The sequence below is a fragment of the Lissotriton helveticus genome, chromosome 2_1 (assembly GCF_964261635.1).
Source record: "Lissotriton helveticus chromosome 2_1, aLisHel1.1, whole genome shotgun sequence".
Taxonomy (NCBI): domain Eukaryota; kingdom Metazoa; phylum Chordata; class Amphibia; order Caudata; family Salamandridae; genus Lissotriton; species Lissotriton helveticus.
The window spans coordinates 1,514,260,982-1,514,281,058 of NC_136059.1; the positions used below are offsets into that span (position 1 = coordinate 1,514,260,982).

Below are 20,077 nucleotides of genomic sequence, written 5' to 3' on the forward strand. Positions count from 1 at the left end.
ATGCCGCAGCATTCCTCAGGTTCACAACAGTTAGTTGACGAGAACTCAGTCCTGGTCGTCTATCCTGAGTCCTCCTCCTCCAGACTCACCCTATCCATTACCCATAATGCTGATGCTTGGATTCTGCACAATGAAGAAACTTACGTTGACGAGTCCCCCACTGTGAATTCCAGGTGGAGCCAGCCCTCAAACACAAATTACAGGTAAGAGAAGCGTTTGGATGGGAGGTAGTATAATGGAGTATTCGGAGAGGCGAGAGAGTGACAGTGGTACTAGCAGTAAAGTCCTAGGGCTCTTGAATTAACAAACTCTGTGACAGGCCTTTACTTAGGAAAACATTTGGCCTATTGCACGTGAACGTGTAGGCGTTATTATTGCTCGCTTGCCTGTCTCAGGGGTGCGGTCTCTGGGGCTTCTAGGTTTTTGGGTTGTGTGAGCACCGCTGCCACATTTCTAATGTTGATTGCTTTTGTTTTGCAGAAAATCCACGCCAGGAAACTCCAGTTGGGGCCCTGCTGCAGAACGCCTTAGGACACTGTGAATTCCAGGTGGAGCCAGCCCTCAAACACAAATTACAGGTAAGATAAGCGTTTGGATGGGAGGTAGTATAATGGAGTGTTCGGAGAGGCGAGAGAGTGACAGTGGTACTAGCAGTAAAGTCCTAGGGCTCTTGAATTAACAAACTCTGTGACAGGCATTTACTTAGGAAAACATTTGGCCTATTGCACGTGAACGTGTAGGCGTTATTATTGCTCGCTTGCCTGTCTCAGGGGTGCTGTCTCTGGGGCTTCTAGGTTTTTGGGTTGTGTGAGCACCGCTGCCACATTTCTAATGTTGATTGCTTTTGTTTTACAGAAAATCCACGCCGGGAAACTCCAGTTGGGGCCCTGCTGCAGAACGCCTTAGGACACTGTGAATTCCAGGTGGAGCCAGCCCTCAAACACAAATTACAGGTAAGAGAAGCGTTTGGATGGGAGGTAGTATAATGGAGTGTTCGGAGAGGCGAGAGAGTGACAGTGGTACTAGCAGTAAAGTCCTAGGGCTCTTGAATTAACAAACTCTGTGACAGGCATTTACTTAGGAAAACATTTGGCCTATTGCACGTGAACCAACACAATGACAGTGTTCAGTTAAATGAACTTACTGCAAAACCACCACCCACCAAGCTCAAAAGTAGTAAAAAAACAGGTATGCTCAGATAAAGTTTGAAAAATTATATTTATATCCCTAACAAAATAATCTCCCGCAAGACCCTCCCTAACCCCAACAAAGAAATCGTCCTTCAAATGTCCCCAAAAAACCCAACTCCCAATTCCCACCCCCCAAAAGTCTCTAAAAAATTGGCAAGGGACACTCTAGGGATGCAAGCTGTTAAGTTTGGCCTCCAGGGCATCATGCCTTAGGGCCAGGGCATCATACTTCTCCTGGAGGATGGCTTGATCTAGGCGGAGGCCCTCCACCACATTCTGATATTTGTTCCATTTCTGGACCTCCGCCTCTAGGTCGGACACTCTGCGGAGTGCACGGCGCAAGCGACCCTTAACAGTACTGCGAGGTGCAGCTTTTGCTGCTCGGCGGTGGCGTCTTCCAGCACGGCTCCGGTTCGCTGGAGCACTGTGCTTACCGGCAGAACGTGGGGTCACGGAGGAGGATGTAGATGTTAGATTTGATGCACTGGAGTGCGTGTCGTCCCCCTCCAGTTCCACCAGCCGCCGATATTCGGCAACAGTTGCTTCCAGCCTCCGTTGCCGGGCCAGTACAGCCAGCATACTCCTCGTCGGTTTTGAGGTTTTAGTATTGCCAACTATATGAAGAAAGAAAGACATAATATGTAACCAATGCTCTTTAAGAATATGATTAACACAAAATAATTCAGCAGGAAGTTGTCACAGTACAACTAGCAACTAGCCAGTGCAGTACAAAACTATTCAGGCCAGTATCATGGGCGTCCGCAGGGAGGGGCAAGGGGGGGGCGCTTGAATCACCATTTCCCTTCCCACAACTCACTTGTATCCTTGGTTTGATGCTCTTTCATATGAAAGAGATCTGGCAGAAGCCCAGGCGATATGTCTGTTTCCCTCTCTCTCTCTCTCTGTCTCCCTCTTTGTCTCCCTGTGTCTCCCTCTACCTCGCTGTCTCTCTCTCTCTGTCTCCCTCCCTCACCCTCCCTCTGGCCCCCTCCCTCTCTCTCTCTCCTCCTGTCTTCCTCTCTCTCTGTCTCTGCCTCTATCTGTCTGTCGGTCCCAGCCTGCTGTAATTACCATATTGTAATTTGTCACTGGGCCACCACTGGATACACATCATATCCTATCTAAGAGTCAGATAGTACCATGATCCAGCTTACCTGTACTCGCCACCGCCACTGTCTCCTTCCTCACAGTCTGTACTTCTTGCTCTTGGTCCGACTCCTCTAGCGCCGCCTCCTCCCCAGATTGATCCTCGGACTCCGAGTCAATGATGACCACCACATCCGAGCTGGCCCCGCCACCAGATGTTCCACCTACAAAGTAGATTTAAGAATGTTAGATTACACCACTCCACTAGTATTTGGTCTATGAATGAAAAAATGTGAAAACAGAAAAATTCATTGACTGTCTACTCTAGTCTAAAGTAAAAATGTCCCTCCTTCCAGGGAAAGCTGTTGTCTTGCTTCATATTTTTGTCACAATTGTTGAATGCTTGCTTAATTTTAACACACACTATTTTTCTCTGAACAGACAGAAACTGGACTTCTAAGGACAAGAGCAACATCAACTTCTAACCAGGTGAAAGCTCGGCTCGACCACAAGAAATGTGTTCCAAACCATTACTCATCAACTCAGCACCAAGCACTTTTCCATTTCCAACTAACTTTATTTTAATATATGTGTTTACTTAAACTTTTAATAAAGCTTTTAAACTTGAATACACTCTGTGGTTTTTAGTCCTCCAGACTAGAGTGACTGAGCGAAAAGTTTTGCAATTTTTGCAAGGAGGAGTCCGTGCCGCTGACACTACCAGGTTTATTTATACAGTGTGCCAAACACGCCACTCTGAAATATTATTACTCTGGTCTTTGGTGTCCATAGTTCGGTTTGTGGAGAATTGTCCCTGCAACAGTAGGATTATTGATTTTGCTCCTATCTAAACACTATTTCGAAACAATTAAATTAGGAATGCTTGGACAACAATAGGTCCTCTATATTTAAATGAAAACTTACTGGGGCCAGCAAAGGAGCACTCGCCGCCCTGGCCTGCATCCTCCTCCTTTGGAGCCACTGCATCCGATTTTTCGGTCCGCTTGCCCCTGGGCGGACCTGACGTACAACATGAAAGAATTAACAGAAAACATTGATGATTGCTGCTTGCCGATGTCCTTGTCAACCAAATCAAACATTTAGAAAGAACAAGAACCTACTATTTCATCCAAAAAGAGGGCTACAAAGGAAGGACTGCACCTGAGCCTCTACTCTAGTGTGGTAAATAAATAATTAAATACCGGTTCTATTTTTCAGAATAATTAATAAACGGGTAGCTCAATAAATAAGAGTCAAGATTCGAGGTAGTTGGAGTTTACAGGCTTTAATCAGGCATAAAGGACAGGAACAGGACAGCCTGCATGGGAATAGGATGGCAGCTGCCGGGGGCAGGATCTGGGAGCATAAGGGATAACTTTTTATAACAGTGCACAATATTTATAGTTAAACAAATACATTACATGCAATACAGTAGGCGTAGCAGTAGGCGGGGTTCGTAGCAGTCGCGAAAGATAAGAGTAAAAGTGGGTGTAACAAGAGGCGTGTACAGGGCGTATACATAGACATGTGGTGTAAACGTAACAGAATATGTCATAAACGGGGCGGAAACATGGAGGGGGCTACCTGAGCAGCTGGGACCTCTAACCTAGTGGTGCGCGCAAACTGGCAATGACGTATTACTAGGGAGAACTGGGGGCTATGACTTCTGCACTAGAAGAGGAGACTAAAGTCTGGAGTGTCAGAGCGACATGTACCTAAAGCCTATCTAGTATCTGGTGTTTAGAGAACATGTTGATAGAATCCAAAAGTTATCAGGGTAAAGGCTAACAGACTCTAAGACTGGTGCATGCATTATTCTACATGTATTGCGGGGCGAGGAATATTCTATGACCATTAATACAGTATTTCTCTTACATGGAGACATAAAGGCTAGACCATGACGAAAACTATTGATGCGATTCAGTAGCTTAGGAATGCAGAGAAGGAGGGCTGGACTGATAACTAGAATCATAACATATTCTTGGCAGACTGGGAGGCAGAACCAGGCCGAGCCGGGCACTGCGTGGCATGAAGTAAGTGAAGGGTCAGGGATACAGGTGGGGGCTGTATCGCTCCTCGGAGAGGGTTCAGGAAACAGGAGCTGAATCTGGTGTCCGGGCCCTTTTGAGGCCTAGAAACGGGGACTTTTACTGAATTAACGTGCACACTGTGAAACGTGGCCACATAGGTTTACATAGGCCTGATACTCGTAGCTTTCACGAAGACTGGAAACTGACATACTAGAGTTGGACACAACTGTAATTGCGTCTTTAATTGATCAGAAAGGAATACATATGCATATTAATCATGCACGTATAACATAAGATGGGGAACACGTAGGCACATATAACATGGCAAAATTTACTTTTCCACATTCCCTCCTTGTGCCCTACGTTTCCATCAGGAAACATCAATATTCATGATACCATCTATCATTTCATACAGTATCATTTGCTCGTCTCGAATTGGCTTGGAACGGGACTTAGGACTAGGAATACAAGAGGTAGCGCAAATGCCGCAAATCGCAGGGCCACATTGTATACAGAGGCAGCAACTGAATATGATCATTACTGCAATACCTAGGAATGACAATACTTTCCATCCCCAGGCGGATATAATACTCCAGAGCCAACCGGACCATGTCCAGGTGCCTGGATTCTGGTGTATCTGATGGGCAATTTTATGAAGTCTGGTTATAGCTGAATAAACAGACGGCGCGTTATTAGGAATGAAAATGCAGCAACTAGATCCGATGACTCTACATGCTCCTCCTCTATCGGCCAGTATGACGTCAAGAACTAGACGATTTTGGGGCACGACAAATCTCATAGCAGATTGCTCTTCAGTTAAGTTACCTAGAGCAGAAGTAGTCTCATTCACTACTGCTTCAAGGGTTCTGGTTAATCTACGGATTAACTTACTATTCTGGACAGGGCCTATAAAGAAGAAGAAACCTTTATTAAAGTCTTGATATTGTTCTAGAGTAGTTTCAGTTTGATCGACAATTGGGGACTCAATCTCCCTTCTATGTCTGACGTGTACTAGATGTGTGTTTCTGTGATAATCAGATGGGGCTAGAAAAACTGGTGGCAGTAGGAAGGCAATATAACATGTTCCATCCCAATCGAGGGGCAGACGAACATATGCGGTCTGACCACAAACAAAATAAGAATGACGTGAGGCTTTGAAAATAGATTTCCCACTGTCACCATACTCGACAGTAGTAGTGCAATCACTATGACCTACATGTGTGGAACCATTCTTTCTAACACATAATTCGCCTTTGACTGGTAGTACTGAAATAGCAGGTAAATCTGGAGTAGTATCAGACTGAACATTCAGGACCATGAGATTCGAGGAATAATTACCTAAATCATATACTTCATTTTCTAGATCTAACCCTGTTCTATGGGGGAGACCTTGCTTGTCTGGGAAACATGTACTATTCAGAAGGGACATATCAGTTGAGGATGACGTTAACGTGGACCATGCTCCACACGAACCATTATGTGAAAATGGATAAGGAAAGAGTGGCAGAACTCCCTTCGGTGTCTGGAAAGGGGGGAGCCGACCACACACCCAACAATTAGTGGCATTGCTGGTCTGGTGTGAATAGTGTAACATTCTAATAAACGTGTTATTTCGCATAGCAAGACGATAGGATAGCTCGTGAGGAGGCAGATCACTAAATGTGTGCTCTACTGTAGCATTAGAATACTTATTTACATGAGAAATTGGAAAACATAAATGTAATGCATAACTTGTGCAGGTAACCATAAGACTTAGAAACAATAAGAAACTTAGAATAACGATACATCTTATAGAGTTTTGGCTAACTCTCTCACTAGGGGGGTCTATCTCATACATGTCAGAAACCTGTCTAACTGTTTCACCCGAGAGGGACTTAGACAATTAAACTGGCTGACTTATTTTACTAGACCGGAGTTTCTTTTTATACTCCTGCTGCGGAGTTTTCTCTAACAGAGGAACTTTCAGTTCAGAACCAGATTCAGAGTCTGGTTTCAGGCAGTCTTTAGAAATGGAACAGTCCTTTGAAAATGTTTTTTCACAAACTCCATGGAACTTCTTTATATGGGACAGATGGACCCACCCCTTGCGGCCTTCCAACTTCACGGCCGTGCGGGTGGTCAGAAGAACTAGTCGTGGCTCCTTCCAACGAGGCTCCAGTGGACTTGAACGATCAAAGTTCCTGACAAGTACAAGGTTTCCTGGAACGATTTCATGCGGTTTCACCTCGGTATTGTCTGGAAATGCGGCGGCAACCTGTGAACGACAAGAGTGTAGGGCAGACATCAAGGAAGCTAGGTAATCTGTCAGCATATTACTGGAAACATCTGTAATACTGCGGGGTCTAGGTGTACCCCACATGTTTGGGGGGCGGCCGAATACGACCTCATACGGGGACAGACCTGATCTGGAATGTGCAACCATGCGCATATAAAATAAAGCAACTGGCAGAGCTACTAGCCAGTCTACACCTTTCTCTCTACAAACTTTGGCAATACGGATTTTTAATGTCTGATTATGTCTCTCTACGAGACCGGCTGCTTCAGGATGGCGCACACAATGGAACTTCCACTGGTACCCTAACAGAAGGGAAACATGTTTCATTAACTCTGATGAGAATGGCTGGCCGTTATCTGAATACACGACCCTAGGGAGTCCATAGCGGGGAAAGAATTCACGAACCAACTGCTTGGCAGTGGTCGCAGCTGTGTAATCTGGAACTGGATATGCTTCTGTCCATCTGGACAAAGCGCATACAACTACGAGGACATACTTGAAACCTCGACATCGCTCCATCTGAATGTAATCCATCTGGAGGACTTCAAAAGGGTGGTCAGGAGGTTGGAATCCCCCTTGTTCCACCCGGACACTTTTACCTGGATTGAACTGACAACATATCATACAGGTACGGACTTTCTGCTTGGCTGCAGCTCGTAAATGCTTGTTGAACCAAAGGTTCTGGATACTGTCTAACATAGCTTTTTCTCCTAAATGTGCAGGACTATGTGCGGTATTAATAATGACTTGAACCATTGAGTCGGGGAGAAACCATGTGGCTTTTCCCTTCGTCAACCATCCCTGATCTGTCTGGACCCCTCCTTGTTCGGACCATTTCTTGATCTCGTCGGGAGTAGCATGTGACTGTATGTCTATGACATCTTGTGTAGGGTCCTTAACTGTCATACATGTAGTCGGATCTGGAGTGTGTGTCAGTGTCGTGTTAACTGGAATGTCTGGTGTCTGAGCTGTAAGCTTGGCTGTTCGATCTGCTAGATCGTTACCTTGGGAAATAATATCAGTGACTTTCGTATGTGCTTTGCACTTCATGATAGCGATAGCTGTCCGTAAATGTATTGCATCTAACAGAGCTTGAATAAGAAGACCATGCTGAATCTTGGTTCCATGAGAAGTCATAAAACCTCTCTCCTGCCAGAGCACTCCAAAGTCGTGTACGACTCCGAATGCATAACGTGAATCTGTGTATATATTTACTTTCAGGTTCTTGGCGCGTATGCAGGCTTGGGTCAGAGCGACTAGCTCTGCTGCTTGAGCAGACAAGGTGTCAATACGGTGTGTCTCTATAACTTCAGTTTCAGTAGTCACTGCATACGCGGCTACTAGTTCTCCTGTACTAGTTCTCATACATGAACCATCCACATAAAGTGTCAGGTCGGGATCAGGTAATGGAATATCTGTCAAGTCTTGTCTTGGCTTTGTCATGGTGTTAACAACTTCCACACAGTCATGTGTGGCAGGATTTGAAGTAACTGACGGTAACAGTGTAGCAGGGTTCAGAACGTTGCAGCGTCTGATTTCTATATGTGGCTGGAACAGTGTCAATTCATAACCTGTTAAACGTGCAATTGTCAAGTGCTGAGTCTGTGTTCGGTTTAAAAGAACTTCCACAGAGTGTGGAACTTGTACTGTCATGGAGTGTCCTAACACTATGGAATCACTTTGTCTGATAGCTAGTGCTGTGGCTGCAACTGACTTGAGGCACGCAGGCAAAGCCTGGGCTACTGGATCTAATGTGCTCGAAAAATAAGCACAGGGCTTGTACTGTCCTGCTTGATCTTGTGTGAGAACAGATAATGCAGTACCATCACGTTCTGTGACAAAAAGTGTAAAAGGCTTACTGTAGTTCGGTGTTGCCAGAACAGGTGCTTGGCATAAGGCTTTCTTTAATTCATTAAAAACAAGTGTATGTTCGGATGTCCAAGGGAGGACAGTCGATACGGCTGCCTCCTGTGTCGTTAACTGTATCAGTGGCTTGGCTAGAAATGCATACTGAGGAATCCATTGTCTGCAATAAGAAGTGAGGCCGATAAAAGCTCGTACCTCCTTCTGTGTCTTGGGCTGTGGAAGACTCGCTATTAACTGGATACGGTCTGGTGTCAACTGCCTACCCCACTTGGACAGTAAGTGGCCTAAGTAGATCACTTGCTGGACACAGAATTGAAGCTTCGAAGGGGACACCTTGTGCCCCATCTCGGCTAGGAAATACAGAACTGTAAGTGACGCACGCTCGCAGTCACGTTCAGAACGGGCGGTGATCAATAGATCATCGACATACTGGAGCAGGGCAGTGTCAGTTGGCATGTGAATATTGTCTAGTTGTCTCTTGAGTGCTTGACTGTAAATACTAGGACTTTCTGTGAAACCTTGAGGAGCTCGTGTGAATTTATAGCTCCTTCCATTTAAACAGAATCCGAAAAGGTACTGGCTGTCTGGATGAATGGGAACACTGAAAAATGCGTTTTTGAGGTCGATGACAGTAAAGAACGTGGCTTCAGAATCAATGGCTGTTAATAGGGATGAAATATCTGGGACTACTGGGTACTGGGGAATAATACATTTATTAAGTTCTCGAAGGTCAATCACTAATCGATATACTGGAGGTGCATTTGGATCAGTACGTTTCATGACTGGAATGATAGGAGAATTACATACATTGGAGTCAGTTTCTACAACCACTCCTTGAGCAATAAGCTCATCAATAATTTTGGATAAGGCTGCTACAGCCTCAGGTGGCAATCTGTACTGTCTGATTCGTGGCAAAACTATACCTTGCTTGAGAGTCACACGATGGGGTGTGATTTGCATAAAACCTACATCAGTTGGACCTTGTGCCCATAGATGCTGTGGGACATTCAGTAATCTTGGATCAAAATCACGTAATACATAGTGACCTTTAAAGTCACGCAAAAACAAACGGACTCCCTCTGGGGAGCAACATATAACTGCACCTAATTCTTTCAGTGTTTTAATGCCTAACAAATTTTCTGTAGTTCGGACTGGACTGTTCCCATGGGGCAACAGGGTCAGAGCTGATTTGCATATCGCCATTGTTTAACCCAGGGTGGTGTGGAGTGCAAAAAAACGATGGATTTGGGCCCAGATCTTTTGACTGGGGGAGTGTGTGACATTGATCCACATTCAGTCCATCACTTGTTGTTTTTGCAATTGCCGCCCTAAGTGCGCTGGGGATGCCCAGACGTGGGTCCCAGGCACTCCACACCACTTGGAGTCAAGCTAGCCGGGCTGAAGAGGTGTTACCTCGAAACCGGTCCGGTCCTCGGATGCTTGATTCCGTTCTGGGAAGGACATGGCTTTTGTAGTTCGGACTGGACTGTTCCCATGGGGCAACAGGGTCAGAGCTGATTTGCATATCGCCATTGTTTAACCCAGGGTGGTGTGGAGTGCAAAAAAACGATGGATTTGGGCCCAGATCTTTTGACTGGGGGAGTGTGTGACATTGATCCACATTCAGTCCATCACTTGTTGTTTTTGCAATTGCCGCCCTAAGTGCGCTGGGGATGCCCAGACGTGGGTCCCAGGCACTCCACACCACTTGGAGTCAAGCTAGCCGGGCTGAAGAGAGGTGTTACCTCGAAACCGGTCCGGTCCTCGGATGCTTGATTCCGTTCTGGGAAGGACATGGCTTTTGTAGTTCGGACTGGACTGTTCCCATGGGGCAACAGGGTCAGAGCTGATTTGCATATCGCCATTGTTTAACCCAGGGTGGTGTGGAGTGCAAAAAAACGATGGATTTGGGCCCAGATCTTTTGACTGGGGGAGTGTGTGACATTGATCCACATTCAGTCCATCACTTGTTGTTTTTGCAGTAACAAATTTTCTGGACATGCTTTTGTAAGTAACAAATCAGTAGTTCGGGACAATGGACCAACTTCTAGAGAAACTGGTTTTGAAATTTCGTTTACAATAGGCTTTCCTGAAAATCCAAGGGAAACATTTCTAGAGCCTGAGAGCGGAGCCCCTGGAACCTCGTCATGACTGATAGTAGTCCTACTTGCCCCTGTATCAATCAGAAACTTTCTGTCTTTCCCCAATACTTGGCTGTGTACATAGGGACCCTCTTGATCTACAGGTATCTCGATGAGAGGCAAGCCTACCTCCCTCTCTAGGCTGTTTCATGAATACTGTTGATACTCTGGATACTCTGCCTGGGCATACTGGTACATCTGCTGTGTAACATGCTGTGTTGCAGCTATAGGCTGCGGTACTGTAACTGTCTGTTGTGCATTCTGTGGTGACTGAGAAGTCTGTGAAACTTGTTCTTGTCTAGGCGGACGTGGTCTTTCTTTAGTCTTACCAGTAGCTATATTGTGTTTCAGAACTGCACACTCGTTTATAAAATGACCTGGCTGTTTACAATAATTGCAGGTCCCTTTAACGGGAGCTGCAGGATGACTGGCTTGATTCGGACCCCTCTTCTGACTGTCTTGAGGAACAGATTGTGCAACTAGTACTTTCATTTTCGTGTCTTTCATACGTCTCCTTTCGTGTTCTTGTTCTTCCCTGATTCTGTTCTGGTGATACTGGAGCATCTGTAACATTTGGGACGGAGTACTAGCTTGCCAGGTACTTTCGACTTTTAAAACTCGATTTTTAACTTGTGGGCTTGAATTCTCGACTAGTTTAGTAACAAAAAGATGAGGGTATGACTCGCTACTCGTCTTCAGACCACTGTTAATAATAAAACATTTTTCAAATCTAGAATAAAAATCACTAGTGTCTTCGTCTGGTTTCTGTTTACAGGCTGAGATTGCATCCCAGTCTTCCTTTTTCGTGGCTAGTAATCTTGGCAAAACTTGTATTAACAGTTCGGGCAATTCTTTACATTTATCCCCAAGACCGGTACCTGGTACTCGTATTTCATCTTCAGCTTCTAGAGCTGTCCAATCTATCTTTTTCTCTCCCACCTCCCATTCTTTTTCCTTGAGTTTTTCATATACCCCTGCGGGCAACAGGACCTTTAGCATTTTAATTATATCTGGATATGTGTATTCTCCCATACGGAGCATGTCTTTTAATTCACGGTGGAACCCTGCTGGATCTTTGTCGTGACAGGGAATTAATTTCTTCATCTCTAAGAGTTCCATCTTTGTGATAGGGGTGTAAACAAATACTCGTTGCATTTCACCACCCGCTGTCCTAACTGGATGTACTTCTCGTAACGGATGCTGTCTATCCATATATAATAGTTTACTTTCTGGAGGTGAAACATGAACGAAATGCGGATTCAGAAACGTTCTAGACTTGTGGCGCTGTTCTAGAATGACACTAATTAAATCGGTACCTAGACCTTTCCATCTATACTGGAGTAACTCGTTCAGAACATCATGTAACGGACCTGGATCAGAATGTTGTCCCTCATACAGTGTGATGAGGTGCTGGATCATATACATACCCACCAGTCGCTGCTCGGCTGGGGGCAGTTTCAGAAACATTTGCGCCACTATTTCATCTGGAAAAGTGGTAGAATCAGTAGCCCATCGGACTGCTGATCGGGCTAGTTCTTGTTCATGCATAGTACTAAGTTCACTATAACCTATTCGTGATTTCAGGATTTTATCTGTAACCTGGAATACTTGTTCTAGAGAACACTGTTCTGGTACTAGAGAAGGAACAGTTTTCTTGTAGTCTAGACGTGAATGTTGGTCGGAAAGTCTAGTTCTACCTACATACGCTATTCTGGTGGGATTCTCGTCGTCTACCTCTTCAGTAGAAGAGGTGTCTTCTTTCTCGGTTGCTTGTAATGCTTCTCGTTTCTCGTGTAACTTTATTATTTCTTTACGGATTTTTTTGTACATACTCTCTATACTAGCTAGTGTCTTGTGTCTTCCCTCGGCTATATGGTCACTCCACCTGGTCAGAACTTTCATTTCTTCTGAATCTTTTCCTGGATAATCTTGTTCTCTTATTAAACAATTAATTAAAAACTTTAAAATCATGAGCTGAATCTCGACTTTTCTTTGGACCATGGTGTCGCCAATACTTTCTGGATCTCTTCCTGTACGGATGAAATTATATATTCTGTCTAGATAACTTTTCATATTCGGTAGGGTGTCCAAATACTCGGTCACCCTTCTTACACGCAATGAATACAAGACCATATCATCATCGCCTGGGACTGGATCGTAACGGCATTCGGTAAGTGCTCGCTTGATATCTGCAACGGACTGAAATTTGGGTGTACGCTGTAACGCTAGCTCATGTAGCGTCATACGTCTGTGTTGAGGCGGGGTACGAGGAGAACCTTCCCCCGCGGCTCCTAAACTAGAATCATCGACGGGTACTGTACGGGCTGGTAGAGTGACTGATGTAGCGGGTACTTGTACTGTGGGCTGGACCGGGGGTACCGTAACAGGTGCTGTAACGGGTGCCCCGGTGGCTGGAGGAACAGGAATCACATTATTTACAGGAGCTGGCGGAACAGGATTTGCATACTCTGGGACTGTGTCGTCCAAGTAGGACGAGAGAAAAATATCAGCTGCGGTCGGTTTGTGACGTAGCTTAGTCGGAACCAGTGATGGCGGGAAATTACTGGATGCCTCCGGGGTTGCTTTTGGCAAGCCCTCGGCAAGAAGAGGATACATACCCTTAATAAGGGCATTTCTCTGTCTGTCTGACTGTTCGGCTTTAACTCGTTCACCTATTTCGATTAATTCCCTTTCTTGGGCTCTTTCTGAGGATTCTCTACTTAATTCTGCTTTTCTGAATTCTTTTTCGGTTCTTTTATGAGATTCTTTGCGCCATAACTCGATGGCATCTTTCTGTGACTGTCTGGCTTTCTTTTTCCATAATGCTTCTTCTACTCGCATGATGCACTCGGCATCCCATGTACCTGATACAGGCCATCTATATTTCTCTTCGAGATCTTTAGTATAATCAGACCATAAATCTAGATATATTATGGCACTTAAGCCATGCTTATGATACATAAAATGTCCTGGACTGTCCCTAGGAGGGACAGGGACTGCTTCCTCGAGCAGCCCTTTTCTAGTTTTTAACTGACGTAACTTAGAGAACAGAGGCATGATTTAGACTGGAATCTAGACACAATACAATACACAATAAACACAATAATAACTTGAAAACAGATCACTCATACCACGACATTGAAAACACATTGAAATAACATTAAAATAACAGTTCGAACAGAATATTACCTGGAATATTTGAGAACAGAACACATGAATTTCTCGAGAACAGAACTTACTAGAATTACTAGATGCACTGCTGAAACAGTACGAAACTTACCGGTCTCATAAAGAGACACGTCAGGACCCGCATCCACCTAGGTGGACACTTCGTGTTGGATTTGCGTACCCAAACCCACGGACCAGAGACAAATTAATTGACCCTGTCTAGATACTACCCCAGCAACGGTACTCACCGGGCAGCAAGAACGGAAGGCCTCGGACTGGACTGGACTGCTACGACGACGGACTACGAACTTCGGACTTCAGTTACGGGTGGGCCTCCGGATACCTCGGACCTTGAACTCTCGGCTTGGGCTCTGGTCGGGACTCGCCGCGTTCCTCCACCGCCTCGTCTGGATGCTGGACCGCAACCTCAGTCTCCTCCGTGGACCTGAGGGATACTCGAAGCAGAAATATCTGCCGCTGCGCAGGATGGTTCCGTCACGGCTGCAGAGGATCAGGGGGCCTGCGTGGCTTCTCCGGCGCGTGGGGAAAGGGCAAGTCCCTGTTCGGGCGCCATTATGTGGTAAATAAATAATTAAATACCGGTTCTATTTTTCAGAATAATTAATAAACGGGTAGCTCAATAAATAAGAGTCAAGATTCGAGGTAGTTGGAGTTTACAGGCTTTAATCAGGCATAAAGGACAGGAACAGGACAGCCTGCATGGGAATAGGATGGCAGCTGCCGGGGGCAGGATCTGGGAGCATAAGGGATAACTTTTTATAACAGTGCACAATATTTATAGTTAAACAAATACATTACATGCAATACAGTAGGCGTAGCAGTAGGCGGGGTTCGTAGCAGTCGCGAAAGATAAGAGTAAAAGTGGGTGTAACAAGAGGCGTGTACAGGGCGTATACATAGACATGTGGTGTAAACGTAACAGAATATGTCATAAACGGGGCGGAAACATGGAGGGGGCTACCTGAGCAGCTGGGACCTCTAACCTAGTGGTGCGCGCAAACTGGCAATGACGTATTACTAGGGAGAACTGGGGGCTATGACTTCTGCACTAGAAGAGGAGACTAAAGTCTGGAGTGTCAGAGCGACATGTACCTAAAGCCTATCTAGTATCTGGTGTTTAGAGAACATGTTGATAGAATCCAAAAGTTATCAGGGTAAAGGCTAACAGACTCTAAGACTGGTGCATGCATTATTCTACATGTATTGCGGGGCGAGGAATATTCTATGACCATTAATACAGTATTTCTCTTACATGGAGACATAAAGGCTAGACCATGACGAAAACTATTGATGCGATTCAGTAGCTTAGGAATGCAGAGAAGGAGGGCTGGACTGATAACTAGAATCATAACATATTCTTGGCAGACTGGGAGGCAGAGCCAGGCCGAGCCGGGCACTGCGTGGCATGAAGTAAGTGAAGGGTCAGGGATACAGGTGGGGGCAGTATCGCTCCTCGGAGAGGGTTCAGGAAACAGGAGCTGAATCTGGTGTCCGGGCCCTTTTGAGGCCTAGAAACGGGGACTTTTACTGAATTAACGTGCACACTGTGAAACGGGGCCACATAGGTTTACATAGGCCTGATACTCGTAGCTTTCACGAAGACTGGAAACTGACATACTAGAGTTGGACACAACTGTAATTGCGTCTTTAATTGATCAGAAAGGAATACATATGCATATTAATCATGCACGTATAACATAAGATGGGGAACACGTAGGCACATATAACATGGCAAAATTTACTTTTCCACACTAGGGGCAGATTTACAAGCCCCTTGCAGCTCTTTTGCTCCATTCTTGCGTCAATTTTGTGACGCAGCGCCACAACAAGAGAGGCGCCATGGTGTGGCGTATATTAACAACGTGACACATATGGGAGATGCATCCCATTCTAAAGCCCTGCGCCATTAGGGAGCATTCCAGCGCAAGGGAGGGCGTTCCTGCGCAGGAACGCATGCTAAAAGTGGCTATGGGGAATATATAAAATTTCAATCAGTCATTTAGGACAATGATGCGTCACTGAAACCCTGCGCCTGCATGGAGCAGACTTACGGCTTGAAGCAGACTTACGGCTTGACGCAGCATTGCTGGAGCTGCGCCATCGTTGCAACGCAACTCCATCAATGAGCCGCCTTTACGGCACCGATGCGTAACGCTTCGGTGACGTTTTGGGACCATGGTGTGCCGCATTGAAAATACGGCGCACCATGGGTGGTGCTGGCGTGCCGCACACTTTGCAGGGATGCGCAGGTAATTGCTAATCTGACACTTAGGGGCATACTTACGAGTTCTGAGCTGGACACCTCCAGATGTGCACCAGAACAAATGCGTAACGCAAAACTAACCTTGCGTCACGGCAGATGCGCCGCTATTACAATGCGGCAAACCCTGGCGCAAGGGTAGGCAGATGCGTGACGCATCTCGTGACGAAAGAGGGGCGCATCTTAGTCGCGTCGCGGGCGCGATGCAACTATAGCAGTGCTCAGGGCTGCCCAATACTCAACATACCGCATCAGTCCTTACGCCTGCTTCAAGCAAGCAGGCATAAAGAATTGACATAGCAGCGTCGCGGAAGTGCCTGCGTTAAATCTTGTAGATTTCACGCAGGCACTTTTGCGAGGCACACATCTGACTGACCGCCACCCCCCCGCCCCCCCCTTGCGTGGGAACGCACCCATTGTGGCGCAGGGCCAGGCCTTCACGTGGCGCATCTCCTTAGATGGATCACGTTGTACATGACTCGCAGGGATGCGCCACGTTTACGTCGCTGTGCGTCAGGTAAGGCAGTGTAAACGTGGAACAAGGGGCTTGTAAATCTGCCCCTTTGTGTCTAGCATTACGCAGTTCTGTAAAATACACTCATACATTACTCAGCCCAATTAAATGAACACAAAATAGAAAACAAATAAGCAGTGGCACCGGCACAGAGAAGGAGAACAGTGCACCTGAAATGCACAGAAGATTTTGAAATATTAATTTACCTCTCTTATCAATGTAATCACCAGCAGCATTATTGCTCTTTGTAAAAAAATTAAAGCAAACATTTGCAATATAACAGTCACACAGAGCAGGAGAAAAAACAGAGTAGTGAGTGATGAAAAAATTGCTACTACTACTCACCAAGCCCGGGGACCTCCACTCCCAGCACGTCTAGCAGGTCACGCTCTCGGTCCAGGATATCGGTCCAGCGGTGGGTCACCTGATTGTAGGTGCGCTGGACCCCCGTGATGTTAAACAGGGCCCGGCACACCTGCCCCCACCGCTTCCGTCGCTCCTGGCTGTTGGTGTAACCAGCAGCGATCCTGCCGCCTGCCGCGATGGTCCTGGGGAGACGGCGCTGCACATAAAAAACAAGTGCGCCCACCTCCTCAGGGCTGAAGATCTCCCGGGGCACCACCATTTCCGCCCTCAAGCGACCACACGGGAGCCGGGCACGGGCTGCGGTGCCCGTCTTGGGCAGCTTGACAGCTGTCTTGACCATGTTCTGGGCAGGTGTTAGCAGTAAAGAAGAGACAAAATGAAAAAGAATAAGAGTAGGGAAGAAGGAAATAAAAGTTGAAAAAAGTAGTTGAAAAGTAAACAAAAGTAGCCTAAAACACAAAAATATAGATCTAGAAAAATAGAGGGATAGAAAATAAGTTAAATAGATCAAAAAAATATTAAAACAAGCAAAGGATGGCAGAGATATACAGAGGATAGAAACACCATACCCAGACACATAGGAATGAATGAAAAACAAGATGGCGGCCCGATCACGTGCGCGTAAGTAAGTTCGCACGCGATTTCACTCGCGAACTCGTGCGAACTTGCATTCGCAAGGCGCGCATTGCGCGAGATTACACAGCGGGCGGAAACGGAAATACGTCACGCAAACAAAATGGCGGCGCCCATACTCAACCTTGGGGTAACTCGCACGAGTTCGCGGCTTCCACGGGCGAGTTCGCACTACGCCGCGCCTCGCGAATAGGGCGAAATTACCGAAAAACAAGTTTTGCAAAAGCAAAACCAACGAGCAGGTGCAAAAGTTCGAGCTCATCATTTGTAACCATTTACCTGTAGTGCTTCCTGAAGGGGCCCTCCAGAATCCGGTTGCCTACTTGCAACTATTGTGTGACCCTGCTCTGACAGTCACAGAATAGTTACAAGTATGCCATTGCATCCTGTTAAAAAAAAATTACATTGCATTTGCAACAAAAAGGAAAGGGAGCAGACAAGCAGGTGCCAGCCTTCATTAATGTCAGTTGGGGCAGGGCAGGTGTTGTTGTTTGCAAAACTTAAAGCACTTAGCAGGTGTGCACTCACTGGTCAATCAGAGGGTGTTGTGATGACACCGAGGGTGGCATGGGTGTGCCAGCCAGAGGGTGGCATGGGTGAACCAGAGTGCCAGTGTTGACAGAGGATGGCAGTGCTTTGCTTTGCCCCAATAATGTACACTGGTGAACCAGAGGGTGCTGTGATGACACAGAGGGTGACATGGGTGAGCCAGAGGGTGGCATGGGTGACCAAAGAGAGTGCCAGTGGTGACAGAGGGTGGCCGTGATGAAGAAAGCCTTGCAAACAGGCTGGGCACGTAGAAACAACAAGTTCGCAAAACTGGCGACCCGACAAGTAAGTTCGCAATTTGCGAAATTGTACAAAACCCTCGCAAACTTGCAGAAACCTGTGCGAACACACACACCCCCAAAAAATCCGCGAGAATTCGCGGATTTTCGCAATCCGCAAATACGCAAATACGCAAATTCGCGGATTGCGAATCCGCAAAATCCGCCCATGCTTAGTGATGAGTGCTATCACGAACATGGAGGCCTCCATGGGGAAGCAGTACGCAGCACTTGCCTCCAAGATCGACACGGTGGCAGTTGACGTTACTTTGATAAGGGCTGACCTGGCCAAGACCAACGAGAGGGTCAGAGACTTGGATATTAAGACCTCCAGTCTGATCACTGATGTAACGGACGTTCAAACTGAAATTGGGAACCTGCGCTCGTCTCGAGACGCGTTGGCCCGACGCCTGGACGACTATGAAAATAGGTCCCGTCGCAACAACGTCTGCATTATTGGGGTCCCAGAAAATCCAGAGGCCCTGGCGACCGACCTCCTGGTTGAAGATCTGGTCTCCAACTATCTCGCTCCCTCTGGTCTCACGAAATTCTTTGCCGTTGAGCGTGCACACAGAGTTCCGGGCGGCAAGGTCCAGCCGGGCGCCCCCCCCCGAGACCCATAATCGCTAGACTGTTCCACTTCAGGGACAGGGATATTATCCTGCAAGCATCTCGAGACAAGGGCCCGGTGACATTCGAAAACACCACCGTGAACTTTTACCCGGATTTCTCTCCACATGTCCAGAGGCAGAGAATGGGATTCCAGGGGGTCAAGAGGCGGCTCCGAGACATGGGCCTCAAGTATGCAATGCTGTTTCCTACTAGACTTCGCATCGAGTATGGTGAAAGAACGTTCTTTTTTGATCGTCCGGACTGTCAGTGACTGGCTGGACACATTACCTAAAAGGGACGCTTCTACTGAATGCCCCGGCGGCGCCGAGGGTGGACTGCATCAACAGGAGTGACCGGTGGATCCGGATGTCTGAACTTTCCAACGTTGCCAGCTGAGTTCGGACACTGATTATTGTTTTGGGGTGGCGGGGGCGACGGGGTCTTTTCCTCCTCTAGGGGTCTTTGTGTAGATTAGTTTTTTCATGGGGCGACAGGCACACTGCAAGTTGGGGTGGATTTCGAGTCTAACGCAGGGGTGCAGGGTGGGAGAGTTGTAACGGGTTTCAGGTTCGGGGGGGTGGGGAGTTGTGTGTGGCACTGTTTTTATTCACAAGGCTTTCAATTGTTTTTCTTTCATTCTGCTGGTCTTTTGATGTCCTGTGTGGGGCTCTCTGCCTCTTCTGGGGGATGGGGGGCGGTGAATTGAGACTGTTGTCATGGAATGTTAACGGGCTGGGAGACAGAATCAAGCGAGGGGTTGTACTGCAGCACCTTAAGCGCCACTCCCCCGATGTAGTTCTCCTACAGGAGACGCATCTTATAGGTAACACTTGCCGTGCGCTGAATAGACGGGGATACCGCCTTGTTGCTCACTCTGGTTTCTCCTCGGGCTCTAGGGGGGCCGGTATTCTCATTCGGTCTTCTCTTCCTTTGGAGATTGATGAGGTCACTCTCGATGATAGAGGGCGCTATGCAGCGCTTACGGGACGGTGGGAGGGGAAAATGGTGTCCATTCTTTCTGTGTATGTCCCCCCGGGCCTGCAGGCTGCTACTTATGCTGACTTGGGTAGGGTCTTGTTGGGTTTGCC

The 20,077-nt window shown here is 46.8% G+C and overlaps 1 long non-coding RNA gene across 1 annotated transcript; it reads left to right on the forward strand.

The window, feature by feature from the left end:
- The first annotated feature begins 486 nt into the window (after positions 1-486).
- On the forward strand, positions 487-2,847 carry LOC144819827 (uncharacterized). Its single transcript, XR_013607589.1, has 3 exons — positions 487-578; positions 856-953; positions 2,718-2,847. It is a non-coding gene; the product is annotated as an uncharacterized LOC144819827 (long non-coding RNA).
- The last annotated feature ends 17,230 nt before the right edge of the window (positions 2,848-20,077 follow it).